Raw genomic sequence first — 19880 nt, 5'->3', positions numbered from 1 at the left:
ATTTGCTTGCAAATTTCATGACATCATTCTTTTTAATAGTTGAGTAGTACTCCATTGTGTAAATGTAACATATTTTATATATTATGTCCTCCCTTGAGGTACAACTAGATTGTTTCAAGCTTTTGGATATTATAAATAAGACCACTATGAACATAGTGGAGTACATGTCCTTGTTATATGTGGGAGCATCATTTGGGTATATGCCCAGGAGTGGTATAGCTGGGTTCTTGGGTAAAACTATTTCCAATTTTCTAAGGGACCACCAGACTTATTTCCAGAGTGGTTGTACAAACTTTTCATCCTGCCAACAATGGAAGAGTGTTCCTCTTTCTCCACATCCTTGCCAGCATCTGCTGTCAACTGAGTTTTTGATCTTAGCCATTCTGATTGGTATGAGATAGAATCTCAGGATTGCTTTGATTTTCATTTCCCTGATGACTGAGAATGTTGAATATTTCGTTAGGTGCTTCTTGGCCACTCGAGATTCCTCAGTTGAGAATTCTTTGTTTAGCTCTGTACCCCATTTAAAAAATAGGGTTAAATAGTTCTCTGGAGTCTAAGTTCTTGAGTTCTTTGTACATTTTGGATATTTTCCCTCTATCAGATGTAGGGTTAGTAAATATTTTTTTCCAATCTGTAGGTTGCCATTTTGTCCTATTAACAGGGTCCTTTGCTTTACAGAAGCTTTTAAATTTTATATGGTCCCATTTGTCAATATTTGTATTTAGAGCCTGAGCCATTGATATTCTGTTCAGGAAATTTTCTCCTGTGTTCATGTGTTCAAGGCCTCGTTCTCTTCTATTAAGTTCAGTGTATCTGGTTTAATGTGGAGGCCCTTGATCCACTTGGACTTGAGCTTTGTACAAGGAGATAAGTATTCCTGATTTGCATTCTTCTAAATGCTAACTGCCAGTTGAAATAGCACCAACTTTTGAATATGCTGTCTTTTTCCCCACTAGATGGTTTTGGCTTCTTTACCAAAGATGAAATGACCATAGGTGTGTGGGTCCATTTCTGGGTCATCAAATCTACTCCACTGATCTACCTGTCTGTCTCTGTACCAATAATATGTAGTCTTTATCACTGTTACTCTGTAGTACAGCTAGAGGTAAAGGATGATGATTCTCCCAGAAATTCTTTTATTGTTGAGAGTAATTTTCCCTAGTCTCAATTTTTTGTTATTCTTGATGAAATTGCGGATTGCCCTTCCTAACTCTATGAAGAATTGAGTTGGAATTTTGCTGGGGATTGCATTGAATCTGTAGATTGCTTTTGGTAAGATGACCATTTTTACTATGTTAATCCTACCAATCCATGAGCATGGGAGATAATTCCATCTTCTGAGATCTTGGATTTCTTCACAGTCTTGAAGTTCTTGTCATACAATTCTTTCAATTCCTTGGTTAGAGTCACACCAAGTTATTTAATAATTTTTGTGAGTACTATAAAGAGCTATTGGATGGATCACAGGGCCCCCAATGGAGGAGCTAGAGAAAGTACCCAAGGAGCTAAAGGGATCTGCAACCCTATAGGTGGAACAACATTATGAACTAACTAGTACCCCAGAGCTCTTGACTCTAGCTGCATATGTATGAACAGATGGCCTAGTCGGCCATCAATGGAAAGAGAGGCCCATTGGACTTGCAAACTTTATATGCCCCAGTACAGGGGAATGCCAGTGTCAAAAAGTGGGAGTGGGGGGGGGGGTAGGAGGGGGGAGGGTATGGGGGACTTTTGGGATAGCATTGGAAATATAAATGAGGAAAATACCTAATAAAAATATTTTTTAAAAAAGAGTGTCATTTTCCTCATTTCTTTCTCAGCCTTTTTACCCTTTGAGTAGTAGAAGGCTACTGATTTGTTTGAGTTAGTTTTATATCTAGCCACTTTGCTGAAGTTTTATCAGGTTTAGGAGGTCTCTGATAGAATTTTGGGGGTCACTTAAATAAAATATACTATCATATCATCAGCAAATAGTGAAATCTTGATTTCTTCCTTTCTAATTTGTATCACTTTGACCTCCTTTTGTTGTCTAATTACTCTGGCTTTTGTACTTTGAGTACTATATAGAATAGATAGGGATAGAGTGGGCAGCCTTGTCTTGTTCCTGATTTTAGTAAGATTGCTTCAAGTTTCTCACCATTTAGTTTGATGTTGACTATTTATTTGCTGTATATTGCCTTTAATATGTTTAGGTATGGGCCTTTAATTCCTCATCTTTCCAATACTTTTACCTTGAAGGGGTGTTGCATTTTTTCAAAGGCTTTTCATTATCTAAGTAGATAATCATGTGGTTCCCCCCCTTCGGGTTTCTTTATACAGTGGATTACTTTGATGGGTCTCCAATATTGAACCATCTGTGCATCCATGGGATGAACCCTACTTGATCATTGTGAATGATGATTTTACTCTGAGGTAGTGTCTATCTTTGTCACTGAGGTGTGTTTCCTGTATGCAGAAAAATCCTATGTCCTGTTTACATATCCAGTCTCTTAGCCTGTTTCTTTTTATTGTAGAACTAAATCCTTTGATGTTAAGAGATATTAAGGAATAATGATTGTTGCTTTCTGTTTCTTTTGTTGTTAGAGGTGGTATTGTGTTTGTGTGGCTATCTGTTTTGGGGGTTGTTGTGAGAAAATTAATTTCTTACTTTTTTGGGGGTGTAGTATCCCTCCTTGTGTTGGAGTTTTCCATCTATTATCCTTTGTAAGGCTGGACTTGTGGGAAAATGTTTAAATTTAGTTTGTTTTTTTTTTTAATGGAATATCTTACTTGCTCTGCCTATAGTAATTAACGGTCTTGCTGAGTATAGTAGCCTGAGTTGGCATTTTTGTTTTGGTAGGGTCTGTATGACATCTGACTAAGATTTTCTAGATTTTAGAGTCACTGTTGAGATGTCTGGTGTAATTCTTATAGGTTGAGCTGTATATGTTACTTGATTTTTTTTCCCTTACCTCTTTTAATATTCTTTGTTCTGTGCATTTGGTGTTTCGAATATTATGTGACAGTAGGAATTTGTATTCTGGTCAAATCTATTTGGTGTTCTGTATGCTTCTTGTATGTTTATGGGCATATCTTTCTTTAGGTTAGGGAAGCTTTCCTCTATAATTTTATTGAAGATGTTTACTGGCCCTTTAAGTTGGGAATCTTCACTTTCTTCTATACCTGTTATCTTAGGTTTAGTCTTTTCTTTTTGTCCTGGATTTCCTGGATGTTTTGGGTTAGAATCTTTCTGCATTTTGCATTTTCTTTGACTGTTTTGTCAATGTTTTCTATAGTAACTTCTGCACCTGAGATTCTCTCTTCTGTCTCTTGTATTCTGTTGGTGACATTTGCATCTGTGACTCTTGATCCCTTTCCTAGGTTTTCACTCTCCAGTGTTGTCACCTTTGTGATTTCTTCATTGTTTCTCTTTCCATTTACAGATCCTGGATGTTTTTTTTCAATTACTTCACCTATTTGATTTTGTTTTCCAGTTATTCTTTAAAGGATTTTTGTGTTTCTTCTTTAAGGGCTTCTACCTTTTTACCTGTGGTCTCCTGTATTTCATTTATTTTTTGTTTTATATATTTATTTTTATTAGATATTTTCTTCATTTACAGTTCAAATGCTATCCCCCAAGCTCCCTATACCCTCCCCCTCCCTGCTCCCCAACCCACACACTCCCGCATCCTGGCCCTGGCATTCCCCTGTACTGGGGCATATGATCTTCTCAAGACCAAGGGCTTCTCCTCCCATTGATGGCCAACTAGGCCATTCTCTGGTACATATGAAATGAGAGATACAGCTCTCAGGGGTACTGGTTAGTTCATATCGTTGTTCCAATATAGGGTTGCAGACCCCTTTAACTCCTTGGGTACTTTCTCTAGCTTCTTCATTAGGGGCCCTGTGTTCTATCCAATAAATGACTGTGAGCATCCACTTCTGTAATTGTCAGGCATTGGCATAGATTCACAAGAGAAAGCTATGTCAGGGTCTTGTCAGCAAAATCTTTCTGGTATATGCAATAGTGCCTGGGTTTGGTGGTTGTATATGGGATGGATCCCTGGGTAGGACAGTCTCTGAATGGTCTTTCCTTCCATCTTAGCTCCAAGCTTTGTCTCTGTAACTCCTTCGATGGGTATTGTGTTTCCCATTCTAAGAAGGAATGAAGTATTCACACTTTGGTCTTCATTCTACTTGAGTTTCAGAACTGAGAGTTCATTCTGGAAGATTTAATAATCTATCTTTATTTAGTGCATTTGTTGTTCTAATTATTATATGTAGGGAGGAATTTCTTTTCTGCTCTAGTCTATTTGAGCTCTGCAGGCTTCTTGTATGCTCATGGGCATCTCTTTCTTTAGGTTAGGGAAGTTTTCTTCTATAAATTTGTCAAAGATATTTACTGTCCCTTTAAATTAAAAATCTTCATTCTCATGTATACCAATTTTCCTTAGGTTTGGTCTTCTCATTTTTTCTTGGACTTCCTGGATGTTTAGGGTTAGGATCATTTTTGCATTTTCCATTTCTTTTTATTGTTGTGTCCATGTTCTCTATGGAATCTTCTGCACCTGAGATTCTCTCTTCCATCTCTTGTATTCTGTTGCTGATCTATGGTTCCTGATTTATTATTATTAATTAATTTATTATTAATTGATTATTTATTAATTAATTATTAATTGAAAATAGATTATTCTCTCATACAAAACATCCTAGCTACAGTTTCATCTCACTCCACTACTAACAGATGCCCACCAATTGCCCTCTGCCCCAGATCCCCCTTCCTTTTCCTCTTCAGAAAAGAAGAGGTCTCCAAGAGATGAAAGCCAGACACGACAAAACAAGGTACAATAAAACAAGACAAAACCCCATCAAATGTGGACCAGGCAAACAATAAGGAGGAAAATCAACCCAGGAGCAGGAAAAAGAGTTAAAGATATACCTATCCCCACTGCTAGGAGTGCACAAGAATACCAAGCTAACAGCTATAACCTATATATAGATGAACTAGTGTAGCCCCATGCATGTCCTGTCAGTACTGCTTCAGTCTCTGTGAGCCCATGTGAGCCCTAATAGTTGACTTGGTGGGCCATGTTCTCCTGGTGCCCTCTCTTCACTCTGACTTCTACAGTCTTTCCTTTCTCTCTTCCAGTCTTCCCTTATATCACAGGGGAGAGATTGGATGGAGACCTCCAATTTAGATTCTCCCTGAACATAATTTCTGGCTGTCAATTTGCTCCATGTAACTACACAATGTGTGTATTCTATTCCAATGATATTAATTTTTCATTGCTCATGTTTTATCATGGATTTAAAAACAAAAGCAAGGAAACAGGCAAAATATTATAAAGTGGGGTTATTTTTGGTTTTGTTTGTTTATTTTTTTATTTTTTAATTAATTTATTTTTTTAAAGCAAACTTGATGTGAGATTTATTATTGAACATGATTTGGTAGGGTATAGGAGAGCACTGTGGAAGCCTTCAGGAATTCAGGGCTCTCCACTTGTCCAGAGGAACACAATTGGTGATATATTTGATGCCACAGCCATCAGGAATGAGCTACTTCCCAGAAACCATGTCTTCAAATTCATCTGCATTAAACTTAGTGAAGCCCCACTTCTTTGAGATGTGGATCTTCTGGCAGCCAGGGAACTTGAACTTGGCTCTGCTCAGAGCCTCAATCACCAGTTCCTTATTCTGCACCTTGGTTCAGATGTACTTGATGACCTGGCCAAGGTGAACCCTAGCCACTGTGCCCTGGGGCTCCCAAAGGCACCCCACATCCCTGTCTGGAGCCTAGATCAGGGACAGCATTGTGATCAGAGGCTTGATTAACAACTACCAGAAAATTGTCTCCAAGGTCCCTTGAGGCAACCCATATAGACAATAGGCTACATACACTACCAAGGAGGCTGCTGTTTGCAACCATTGCACACCAAAGTCCCCATGGAAAAAAGGGACTTGGTCAGCTTAATTAGCTGCACAATTTATTCTTCATACTCCTTATTTTATTCATTTTATTCCCCCCATCCCAACCCACCCTACAACTATTCCACATCTCATACCTCCTCACCAGGCCCCTGTCACCTCATGAATACCCCCTCACACACACACACACACCTCACCTGAGCACTAAACTCTCTGGGGCCTCCAGTCTCTTGAGAGTTAGGTGAATCATCTCTGAATGAACCTGTATTTCTCTTTTTGAGATGACTGGTTTTTTCCCTTGGTTTATTTATCCTCTCTGTAATTTTTGAAAGTGTGATGGTTCTGATTTGCCTATGGACATAGCCTATTTACTAGGTGTGTTCATATGGAATGTCTGTTGGTATTTGAAATTAGTTAATTTGGATTAGTTGTGGTAAGGAAGACTGAAAGTGATCTTTGTGGTCAATTAATTATGGAGTCACAGAAGAAAGAAAGACCACATCAGGTTTCCTACTACTACAGAGATGGGTATGAGACTGGGTGGACTGGATCTCAGGAGCAGTAGGAGAGCTGTGGGGCTGACTTCCGCATACATGTTGCACTGGGGAGAGATGCCCCTAAGAGTTCTTGGAGAATACAACAAGTAAGGGGTGGGGAAGATTAGAAAGGGATAGTCTTTGAGATACACAAAAGTGTGGGGAGCAAAGAGGAAAGGCTGCAGCTGGTGTTCTGTAGTAGTACTGGAGATGAGACCTGGGGATAGAGTCTTGGGTAATAAATAGAGCCGTACATTTGCTTTTTCATACAGGACAAAACAATGTATACAAGAATCTAATAGTTTAAGTGTAATTTGGACATTTTCTTCACCATATAATAAGCATGTATTATAAATGTTTATTGTTCTGGTAGATTAGATATATGTTCAGTAGTGTAACAGAAATAGTCTCAAGTGTGTTCAGCAACAAATACATCTTTCTTAAACCTTGATTTTGATATAGGCTATGTCTCAGTTTAAGTTGGATAATGTTGAAACTGTTGATAGATTCAGCTCTATTCCATATTAGCCTCTTTTTGAAAATAGGCTACATTTGGACACAGTTCATTCTAAGCATGAGATAGAACATTTATAGGCATAACCAAACTGTGCAAGAGATTTAAAAATCTAGGATCACTGTCTATCAGACAAAGAAATATACATGGCTAACCCTAATATCCAGAGAATGAAGCAAGGAATTTATTTTTCTGGCTAGAGATGATGTTGAATGGTTTCTATATAAAAATGGCCTCATCAGATTTTGAATTTTAGAAGAAAAATCTCCATGCTTTGTCACCCACAATGAAACTGGATTGTTGTTATTGTTATTATTATTATTATTATTATTATTATATGGGAACCAAAGATTTTAATGAGTTTTCCAGGCAATACTAAAATTCAGTAAAAATTGAGCATCAATGTATTGTACAAGAGAAAGCTAACTTGAGGGAAGTGATATAGTTAGCTATGTTATATGCCTTGAGGCAGAAGATTTCTAATTACATTATTTTCAAGTGTAATTCAAATAAAAGCAACAAGATTAGTGTGATTATCATGATCAATAATTTCAATAATGCTTTACTTACACTGGTATATTTGAGGTCATTGAAATCAGACATTTTGCTAGATTCCATTATGATTATGATAACTGCAATCAAGCAAGTAATTTATGAAAGCTGAATAAAGGAGTTGAATAGTACATAAAAGCATATTGACACAGACTCAAAGGAAGTAAAGTATGTTTATAAGGGAGGTATTTATCATAATTACTGTAGGAGAGTAGAGAAAGTTCCCTTCAACTTTGTCTCTGATGTATACTTATAACATCTACTTAAATAAATAGCTAGAAGGATAAAATTGTATTCATAAATATGTGAGGCCTTCAATTTTTCTTTAAATTAATATGGTGATAAAAATTTAACTTAAGTGAATATTACAAAAAGTAGAAAGTAAAATATATGCTCAACAAAACTGATAAGAAGGAAATCAGGAAGTAAGCAGATAATGATGGTGGTGGCTGAGACTCTACAGGAGTGGTGGTGATTCACAATGCAAAAAGAGCAGTCCAATTCATAATAATATTTGTAATTTATTTTTGGATCAAATGACCACATGAATAACACTAAGTTCACTAAGTTCACTGGTGCTAATATTACAAGGTTTTGATTAAGATGTCAAATTACTTTGTTCTGACCTGGAGCAAGTTATGTCCTTCCAAAGTGATATAATTTTTGAAAGAAATCTTTTCTTCCTGTTTCCTTATAACTGTATGAGTGAGATCTCTGCCTTTTTGTGGGTTGTTGTAAGACCTATGCTTAACACTGAGTAGCACTCACAGTTCCTTGCTAAATGTCATTTCATAACATAGCAGCTTACTTTTCAAGGCTAGCAAAAGGTATTCTGTTTCTCCAGTCTCCCAAGTAGTGAATAATAGGCAGAAATTCTTCAGAGTTAAATATTATACAATGGCATTTTTTGTCACAGTTATGTCTGAATTCTTAGTAAACAGAAATGATAATATTTTCTTCACATTTAGCATTGTCAAAACTGGAGGTAAAATATAACATGTAGGGTTTTTTTTTTTCTGTTTTAGAAAAGGTAATGAGAGCTTCTCTGACATTTAATAAAGTGAAGTAAGAATATAATTTTACTCACAGATGGCTTACCACATAGAAGGTGTTCTAATCTATAATAGAAAATTATAGTGTTTTCTAGGATAATAGTAATAATAATAATTCATTATCTGCAAATATCTTGTTCTTAGCCAAGGATAAGTAGTAGAATTCAGAGACAAAGTTTTTATTTGTTTGTTTGTTTTTTTGGTGTTTTGTTTTGTTTTGGGTAGGATATAGGAAAATTAAAAAGGGACCTGTTCATTAGTACTCGGGACTTTTTTAGAATAGTTTGAATCAATATTACAGTCTCCTCTTCTGTATATGGGTTTCATGAAAAAAAAAAAAACATACTTACTTCTTCATGTCTACTGCTCTTTAAAACCCCTCTTTAAATGGTAATATTATAAATAAAACCATGTCATTCTCCTCTAAGCCATTATGCTATGGTAATAGGTGGAATCTAACTAGACCTTGATTAATTGCCTTCCATTTCTTTCTTTCTTTTTTTTTAAATGCAGATGGTTATTAGACAAGACAACCCAATAAGAGGAAAAGAGCCCCAATAACAGACAAAACAGTCAAAGATACATCCACTTCCAGTCTTAGAAATTTAACAAAAACATCAATCTAACAGCAAGAAAATATACACAGAGAGCCTAATAAAATACTTGTACTTTGTATTTTGTATTTTGTTTTGCTGTGTTTGGTTGTGGTCTATTTGAGGCCTGCTCTTTTCTGAAGAGAAATGGATGGAGAGTGGAACTAGAGTAGAAGGGAAGTGATAGGAGCAGGGAGTGGAGGGAGGGAAAACTGTGATGTGGATATATTATATGAGAAAGTAGTTAGCTAGTTGAAGTCAATGAGGTCTAATATATAGAAATTTTCATAAGATTTATATTAGTAAATCTCTATGATTTTTAGGATTTTAAATTAATATTAAGTCAAGTTCTTTATTCTTTTTAAACTAGTTATTTCAAAATTATATACAAGCTGATTTTATCATGCTCATCCTCCCTGCCACATACTTCCCAGTACATTCCTCTTACGTTCTTCCCCATCAAAGCCAATTGGCACTGCTCACATGTTCTGGATCATGGGAGATCAGACAGAGGTTAAACCTTTAGAGAAAACTTACCCTTTCTTTCCCAGCAACTAAGAACTGCCAATAGCTCCTTGGCCAGGAGTAAAATTGTGTACCTAGCTCCCCTTCCATGCAGGCATTTTGTCCAGTGCTTGAACACATCAGCTATTTCTAACTCCTGCACTCTTTCTGTTCCCTCTTCCACAAAGGTGTCTAAGCCTTTGGAGAAGGGGTACATATGTAGATGGACACTTTATAGTCTTTTAATCTTTGTACACAGTCCACCTGTGGGTTTCTGTGTTAGTAATTATCTACTGTTAAATGAAGCTTCTTTGATGAGAGCTCAGAGATGCCATAATCTATAGGTATTTACCATAGGTCATTAGGATTTGGTTTGATACTATGTTTATTACCAAAATAATTGTGGGGAAACCTTGCTAATAAAGGTCACAGGTTTCCTGATAGCTCCTCTACCAGCAGTGCATCTCCTTCTTTGATCTTCTCTGGGGAGTCCCAAGCCACAAAACCCCCTACCTGCAGGATGTCATGTAGCCTTGATGAGATTACAGTTCAGCTTTCTTTCTCAGGATAAGAACTTGTCCAGCAAGCAACCTGGAATTCCTGGAATGCCTCTCCATGCCAATGAGGCATTCTTTGGTATCCTAAGCTCTTACCCACTCTGGAAGCTCCTACCTTCTTCCCCAGAATTTTATAGCCCTTGATTCACCCCTAATAAAATTGAGCTACCTCACTGTAGCTGATGCCAAAAGTCTGGAATTTCCTTCATACTCACAGGCATTCTGAACCTTATTGTTGACTCTGCTTCCTTTGTATTCATGGGCCAGTGACCAACATCCCCAGGGAAAGAAGGAAAAAACACTGATAATAATAATAATAATAATAATAATAATAATAATTTATCTCATATAGTCTAGGATCTGTTTAACTATAGGTTCTTGAACCAATAAAAGTACCAGAAATGGTTCTCGTTTTATGTAGTAAGTCATAAATAAAATCTTAAAGTGGTTGGTTATACCCATATTATGCACACCAGTGTTATACTATGAAAGATGGCCAGTATGGAGGAAACTTCCAGATCTATTCCTAAACAAAAGTTGCAGCTATGCGTCAGTGTGTTTCCACTGAGGTATCTAAACTGTTTCATTGAAATTAGATGGAGGTCAGTGATAGAGCACTGGCTTAGTATTCATAAGGCCTAGAATTCAAAGCTCTATATCAAAATGACAAGACTATTTTAGTTAGATCTGATATCATATACCTGTAATCCTTAGGAAGCTGAAGCAGAAGGATCAAGAGTTGGAGACCATATCATATCAGTTTTCTGATGTTAGTATCTTCTGTGTGATAATGAGGCAAATCTTATTTAACATACGGGAAATTTTAAGTTCTTGCCATTTGGATATTAAATGACTCAGCATCTACAAATCAATTTCAAAATGAGATTAAAATTTAAGATTTTTTTCTAACTACCTACTCTAGACATTCCATATCACGGAACATTGTTTTATATGTGTCTTGTTTTTAAAAACCAATCAGTATCACTGGGGATGATATATCTAAAGAATTTTAACCAAGAAGCAATTTATAATTGGCACCCAATTTCAAATGAAAAATCACTTTTCTCAATAGAATTGCACTGGACATATTAACCAAACTTCAGGATACACTCCATGACAAGGAGTAAATGACAATTTTACTTCCATTTCCATAGTTATCTAAATCGTAAACCAAAGAAATCAATAAGGAATGATACCCCATTGCATTTTATCTGTTTAAAGTATTAAATATAGAGGATTATGAACATGAATTTATATTACAAAATGCTGGAAATTACCATACTGACATTAATCATTGTTAGTAGACTTCTAACTTTCATATGATTAGGGTTCAGGTACTAGCCATTTGACGATTTTTTTTCTACCTATTAAAATAACACACTTACTGACTTGTACTCTAAGTATTGAGTCCCCACCACCCTTAGTACCAAGTCCCCAACACCCTAAATACTGTGTTGTCAGCACCCTAAGTACCAAGTTTTCAACACCATTAGTACTGAGTCCTCAGCACCCTAAGTATTGAGTCCCAGTCCTAGTCAGGGTTTCTATTCCTGCACAAACATCATGACCAAGAAGCAAGTTGGGGAGGAAAGGGTTTATTCGGCTTACACTTCCATACTGCTGTTCATCACCAAAGGAAGTCAGGACTGGAACTCAAGCAGGTCAGAAAGCAGGAGCTGATGCAGAGGCCATGGAGGGATGTTCTTTACTGGCTTGCCTCCCCTGGCTTGCTCAGCCTGCTCTCTTATAGAACCAAAGACTACCAGCCCAGGGATGGTCCCACCCACAAGGGGCCTTTCCCCCTTGATCACTAATTGAGAAAATGCCTTACAGTTGGATCTCATGGAGGCATTTCCTCAACTGAAGCTCCTTTCTCTGTGATAACTCCAGCTGTGTCAAGTTGACACAAAACTAGCCAGTACAGCCCCCAAGCACCTAAGTACTGAGCCACAAGTACCCTAAATACTGAGTCACCAGCACCCTTAGTACTGACCCACCAGCACCCTAAGTACTGAGCATACAGCACCCAAAGCACTGAGTCCCCAGCACCCTAAATACTGAGCCACAAGCACCCAAGTACTCAGTCCCAGCACCCTAAGTACTGAGTCTCAAGTAACCCAAGTACTAAGTGCTAAGCACCCTATGTACTGTGTCCCCAGTATCCTTAGTAAGAGTCCCCAGCACCTTTAGTATTGTGTTCCCAGCACCCAAAATACTTAGTTCCCAGCACCCAGAGTACTTAGATCCCAACATCCTAAGCACTGAGCCACAAGCATCCCAAGTACTCAGCCCCTAGCACCCAAGGTATTGAGAACCCAGCTCCCTAAGTACTGAGCCACAATCACACCAAGTACTAAGGCCCCAGCACCCTAAGTACTGTGTCACTAGCACCCAAAGGACTGAGTCAGGAGGACCCTAAATACTGAGCCACAATCAGCCCCAGGTACTAAGTCACCAGCACTCTAAGTACTGTGTCCCCAGCAACCCCAGTAATGCATCCCCAGCATCCTAAATACTGAGTCCTCAGCACCATGTCCCCAGAACCCTAAGTACTCAGCCCCCAGCCCCCAAGTACTAAGTCCCCAATACCCTAAGTACTGTGTCCCCATCACTCCAAGTACTGAGAACCCAGCACCCTAAGTACTTAGCCACAAGCACCCCAAGTACTATGTTCCTAGCACCCTAAGTACTGTACCTTCAGCACCCTAAGAACTAACTCACCAGCACCCTAAGTGTTGAGTCACAAGCACCATAAGTATTTATCAACTAGCACTCTAAACACTGAATCCTCAGCAACCCACATACTGGGTCACCAGTACCAGAAGTGCTCAGTCCTAAGCACTCTAATTAATGAATCACCAGTACTTTGATTACTGAGTCAACAGCACCAAAAATACTGAGTTCCTAGCACTGTAGGTACTAAGTACTGAGCACCCTGAGTTCTGAGTTTCCAGCATCCTTAATACTGAAGAACCAGCACTGTAAGTAATGAATCAACAGCACCCTAAGTACTGAGCTACCAGCACTCTAAGAAATGAAACCACAGTACTCTAAGTATGTAATGACCAGCACTATAATCACTGAATCACCACCCCCCCCTGTACTGAGTTACCAGTTCTATATGTACTGAGTCCTGAGGACTCTACATTCTGAATCACCAGCACACTGAGTACTGAGTCCCGAGCATTCACTCTGGATTATGGTCCTGATGTGGAAAATCCTATATAATTAACCTCCCCACCTACAATCATGTTAAAATTTGCTGAGTTGATAATTAATATAATTATCCCCCTTTACTCAGGTAAATTTAGTTGCATGACAAGAGCTGCTCTTGCGAACCACCAGTATCCATGGAAACCAAACAAATCCAGAATTCTAAGCTGTAGAACTTTAAAATGAGAAAGTCAACGAATCTTATCCAAATCATCATCTGAGTAATGAATTCTCAGCACTCTAAGTACAGAGTCCCCAGCACCAAAAGTACTGAGTCCTCAGCATCATAAATACTGTTTGCAAAAACATGCACATGTCAACATAAGAGATTCAGCAAAAGTGGAGGCAATAAGGTTCAAAAGCTGATTTAAGTGAATAAGATGCTTTCCAAGAAGTTGGTACTTTCTCACTTCTGGAAAGGTAATTTCATAAACCTACAAGAAACCAAATGAGATCTGCATTTTTACACAAAAATCCAACAGGATTGAATTGACAATTTACTTTGTGAAGCACAAAGTTAACATAAAAATTCAGAAAAATTCTAAAAATAATTCTCCACGTCTCCTTGAGATGAGTGAGAGATATTTCATAGCTCTTAATTACCATAATATTTGTACATATGTATATATGTGTAAATTATTTATTATTATGATGAATATATTTAAATAGCATAATACTCTATTTACAATAGCTGTATTTCTTATGTTGTTACTGGAAAATATACTTTTATATACGGTCTCTTGCAATATCATACATAATGTCTTCTGGATCATATGGGAATAAAAAATTATGATTGCAAGTACATTAATATTGACTTTCAGGTTTTTATATTTAAACCTATAAATTTACAGCATAGCATGCATTGAAATTTTGCTTATCTAATGAAAAGATAAGCACAGATTTTCTTTATCTATCCAGTTATTCTAGTATAATGACTTTCAAAGTTTTTCTTTATGGAATGAGCTACTTATTCAGAAATATGTGTACAGATAACTGTATGAGGATATTCTATTTATCACTCGTTACGCTAAATTATCATATGTCTTTAGCTCCAGTGTCATACTGCCTTGATCACATTATTTAGTAATCATAGAACCTCCAAATTTATATTTTGAGAATTAATTTGGTTAATATAGGTCTCTTGTCTTCTTGTATAAAATTTAGAAGAAGCCTATCAATTTTGACAAAATATAAATAAATATAAATAAATAGAGAGCTTACTAGGATTGGATGGAAACAACACTGATACATTTGTAGAGAATTATCATTTTAATACTACTCATAATTTAAAATTTTGAAATGATTTGATAAATGTCAATTCTTTAAACAAGAAGCCACACTTAGTTTATACATTACCTCCATATTCACCTGCTCAGTATTCCAGATAATGAATTACTCATATTAACATTCACGATAAAAAGGCTTCAGCTATTTGATGTATCAAACGTAAAGAGATAAAAGAAAGCCCTGTTTTTATGCATATTTACTACTCCTTTCCTCCATACATACCTACTACTTTCTACTAGACCTTTAATATATAGTTGTTTATATTCTCGCTTCATGAGCTGCTCAGCAATAAATGATCTGGAGGAATTACCTCTCTGTATAGCAGGGTGGACATGTACACATGTATAATTCTAGTATTCTAAAAGCAGAGACAGGAGGACTAAGCTACTTAAACATATCTGAATTACATAGTGAATTCTAACGCAACTGTAGGTATATTTTGACAAAAAAAATACCCTGCTCAAATTAAATAGTAACAAGGAATATATTAGTTTAATTGGATATTGATTTTTACTTATTAAACTTACTATACTATAAATCAACTGTATCTGTAATTGTCAAGATAGAGAAAAAGAAGACTGAAGTCAGTATTTGTTAATCTTTTTCTTTAATGTTTTCTAGTTTTTGGACAATGTCATACGTGAGTGCTATATTTATATCAATTCTAGTCTAACCCCTAACTTGTTCCATTATCCACCACCACCTCACAAATCTTCGACAGTCTATATATTTGTTAATCTTAAGAATATGTATTTCAGATTTTTTTCTCCAGTGATTCTCCGAGGCGGGTCCACTCAGGAGTGTACAGGCTGCAGAAGCAGCAGAGCAGCTAAGACAGGATCCTATGGGCCGACATCTGCAGCCAGGAGGTGGGGTTGTTCCGCAGACCTCTGTGCACTGATCTTTCCAGAAGAGAGCTGGTATCCAGGAGTGCTGACTTACACACAGGGTTACAGACTTACAAGAAGAACAAGCTCCAGCCAGAGACAGCAAGAACATCTAAAAACAGAAAACCAGATGGTGAAAGGCAAATACAAGAATCTTACCAACAGAAATCAAGACGACTTGGCATCATCAGAACACAGTACTCCCACCACAGTAAGTCCTGAATAGCTCAACACAACAGAAAAGCAACTTGCTGAAAGTAATCTCCAGATTCAATGCAATCCCCATCAAAATTCCAACTCAATTCTTCACAGAAAAAAAAGGCAATTTGCAAATTCATCTGGAATAATAAAAAACCTAGGATAGCAAAAAATATTCTCAACAATAAAAGAACCTCTAGTGGAATCACCATCCCTGACCTCAAGCTGTACTACAGAGCAATTGTGGGGAAAAAAAAAAACCTGCATAGTACTGGTACAGTGACAGACCAGTAGATCAATAGAATAGAATTGAAGACCCAGAAATGAACCCACATACCTATCATCCCTTGATCTTTGACAAAGGAGTTAAAACCACCCAGTGGAAAAAAGACAGACAGCATTTATAACAAATGGTGCTGGCTCTCCTAATGGCTAGCATGTAGAGGAATGCAAATTGATCCATTCTTATCTCCTTGTGCAAAGCTCAAGTCTAAGTGAATCAAGGAACTCTACATAAAACCAGAGACACTGAAACTTATAGAGGAGAAAGTGGTGAAGAGCCTCGAACATATGCGCACAGGGGAAAAATTCCTGAACAGAACACCAACAGCTTGTACTCTAAGATCAAGAATTAGCAAATGGAATCATATAAAATTGCAAAGCTTTTGTAAGGCAAAAAGGCAACCAACAGATTTGGAAAAGATCTTAACCAATCCTAAATCCAATATATACAAAGAACTCAATAAGATAAGACTGAAGAAAACCAAGAATTTTCAACTGAGGAATACCATATGGCTAAGAAGCACCTTTAAAAAAAGGAAAAGAAAATCAACATCCTTAGTTATCAGGGAAATGCAAATCAAAACAACCCTTAGATTTCATCTCACACCAGTCAGAATGGCTGAGATCAAAAACTCAGGTGACAGCAGATGCTGGCTAGGATGTGGAGATAGAGGAACACTCCTCCATTGTTGGTGGGATTGCAAGCTGGTACAACCACTCTGGAAATCAGTTTGGCAGTTCCTTTTAAAATTGGACACAGCACTATTGGGAGATCTAGCAATACCACTCCTAAGCATATGCCCAGAATATGCTCCAACATTTAATAAAGACACATGCCCCATTATGTTGATAGCAACCTTATTTAAAACAGCAAGAAGCTGGAAAGAACCCAGATGTCCCTCAACAGAGGAATGGATGCAGAAAATGTGGTACATTTACACAGTAGAATACTATGCAGCTATTAAAAACAATGACTTCTTGAAATTCTTATGCAAATAGATAGATCTGAGGATATTATCCTAAGTGAGGCACAATCACAAAAGATCACACATGATATGCACTCACTGATAAGTGGATATTAGCCCAGAATCTCAGAGTATCCATGATACAATGTGCAAAACACATGAAATTCAAGAAGGAAGACCAAAGTGTGGATACTTTGATCCTTCTTAGAAGGGCAAACAAAATACCCATGGAAGGAGTTACAGCGACAAATTTCAGAGCAGAGAATGAAGGAAGGACCATACAGAGACTGCCCCACCTGGGGATCCATCACATAAACAACCACTAAAATCAGAGACTACTGTGGATCCCAACAAGAGCTTGCTGACAGGGGCCTGATGTAGCTTTCTCCTGAGAGGCTCTGCTTGTGCCAGACAAATACAGATAGTAGTCCATCCATTGGACTGAGCACAGGGTCCCCAATGAAGGAGCTAGAGAAATCCCTAAGGAGCTTATGGAGTTTGCAACCCAATAGGAAGAACAACAATATGAACTAACCAGTACCCCCAGAGATCCCTCAGACTAAACCACTAATCAAAGAAAACACATGGTGGGACTCATGGCTCTAGCTACATATGTAGCAGAGGATGGCCTAATCGTTCATCAATGGGAGGAGAGTCCCTTGGTCCTGTAAATGTTCTATGCCCTAGTATAGGGGAATGCCGTGGCCAGGATTCAGTGGTGATCAAGGGCGGGGAGGATGGATAAGGGATTTTTGGATGTGAAACTAGGAAAGGGGATAACATTTGAAATGTAAATAAAGAAAATATCTAATACAAAATTTAAAAAATAATTTAAGATCAAAAAGAATATTTCAGAGGGCATTAAATTATGGTAATTTTTGTAGAACGCTGCCTTCTGTGCATAATGAATTTTCATCTTAATCAGGCAGTTGAGATTACCACAAGAGACCCTCCACAAGACAGTGCCTCCTGAATTTCCCTCAAGGAGGTGCTAGAAAGATTATTTAGATTCTCATTTACTCTTCCAGCCATTCACTCTTATGACTTCCTCTCAGCTGTATGCAATTCTACTCCAGCTCATGTTGCCTCAGGAGGAGCTAGAGTACTTAAGTAGAAAATTACTAGAAAAGGGAAACTTCTCTGCATCTTTCAGAATGCCATCACCTACATAGGATGGAACATTTCATTGAGGTAGTTGTTTCAGAGTCACTCATGCTTCTGTAAGTAACTCCAATAACATCATTGGTTCACCAAGCTTACTTGGCTGGGATTACTTTGTATATTGTTTGATACACTTTTGGGAGTGAATTGATAGTTCATCATGTCTCCTCAGGAGAAGTATTGCAGCAATAATTTATCATCTAGACATACAAAGATTCTATCATGTTGATATACTAATATTCTATTGTGGTGTAGCAATAGCTGGAGAACTCACCCCGGTAGTACAAATAAAGGAGAGCCAACAGACTGACCAGCTCAGCTACCTACTCAGACCCAAATCCAGCGCTCTGAATTGGCTCACCCCAAAATTTCTATCATCTGAGAATGGTTGGGACATATGAATGAGCCAGTCCTGCTGTTCTAGAGCTTTATGATCTTCATGACACAAGGCAAAAGGATAACTTGGAGGAGTCTGGGTGAGGATCCAATACTGATGGTGTCACAGAAACCAGATATCTTGATCCAGACCAGTGACTCATTGCAATGAACATTTGCAAGAAAAGAAGTATGGACTGGGGAATATAGGGTGGGACATACTGTGACATACTACAGCCTCCACAAAGAGAAGTTTTATATGCTTGTTTTGGTTCTTGTTCTTGTGTGTGTGTTTGTGTGTGTGTGTTTTATTTGTGTGGGGAGGTTGCAATGACAAATGGTAGGTAAGACTCCACATAACTTTAGCTTCGGAGGATTCTGTCCCTGGTTAACTTTATAGGCACCTTCATTTGTATTTACATATCACAATACACATATCTGTACACATCATTTTAATCTCAAAGAAACACACTCCCAAATCATGGCTTTATTTTTCTTCTCTGTAATTATTTAAAGCATAATCTTTTCGGTGATATAATTTTTCAATAAAGGAAATACTTTAAAATTAGAAACAAATAAGAACATTCTTATTCATAATTATTTGTTCAACTTTTAGATTTTAATATTATCACGTAAAATATTAATAGTTCAATTTGGCTATGAGTGTAATTCCTACTCTCATTTGCATAAGAAAAAGTGAAAAAGGATACTGATAAAAATAAAATAAAATGCAATGCATTTTCAGGATGTATTCTTACTAGCTTAAAACAAACAATTTAAGGAATTAAATAAAACAATTATCTTTATGTGTGTGAACAACAAAGGTAATTTTTCTCAGCCCACTAAAAAATATAATGCAAATCTAACAAAGAAATGAACACTGTGGTATACAAAGTGTATTGAAGAACATAGTTTTGATGAGTTTCTTTCTAATAATTGCCATGCATTATTACACTGTTATTCAAAATTGGAATAGTCAAATGAATTTACTGTACATAGGGACTGTATAGTTTCTCCAAACATTTATTATGATTAGCCAAATGTCTTCTTTTAGTAACTGAGAAATGATGTTAAGTAAATGAAAATTGGGTCCTATATGATAGTTTTATAGAACAGTAAAATTATAAACTTCAGAAATGAGCTCTGTGTTTTAAAAATACAGCAGTAGAAGCACACATATTATCTCTTAAAGCCAGGTACATCTTAGTGTATAAGGGTCTAGTAGTAAATATTATCAACTTCACAAATCACGTCATACTATTAGCTCTATTATGATGACATGAAATTAGTCATAGGC

At 37.1% G+C, this 19880-nt stretch overlaps 1 non-coding gene and 1 pseudogene across 1 annotated transcript; both read right to left on the bottom strand.

Moving 5' to 3' along the window:
* Window positions 1-5460: 5460 nt before the first annotated feature.
* Window positions 5461-7560, bottom strand: LOC147004669 (large ribosomal subunit protein uL16-like; annotated as a pseudogene).
* LOC115030151 (small nucleolar RNA SNORA70) lies at window positions 5827-5963 on the bottom strand. The gene has a single exon (XR_003835776.1). It is a non-coding gene; the product is annotated as a small nucleolar RNA SNORA70 (small nucleolar RNA).
* Window positions 7561-19880: the final 12320 nt, after the last annotated feature.

The sequence above is a fragment of the Mus caroli genome, unplaced genomic scaffold, assembly GCF_978045245.1.
Source record: "Mus caroli unplaced genomic scaffold, Mus_caroli_1 scaffold_5, whole genome shotgun sequence".
Lineage (NCBI taxonomy): Eukaryota > Metazoa > Chordata > Mammalia > Rodentia > Muridae > Mus > Mus caroli.
This window is presented reverse-complemented; position numbering and strand designations above follow the sequence as displayed.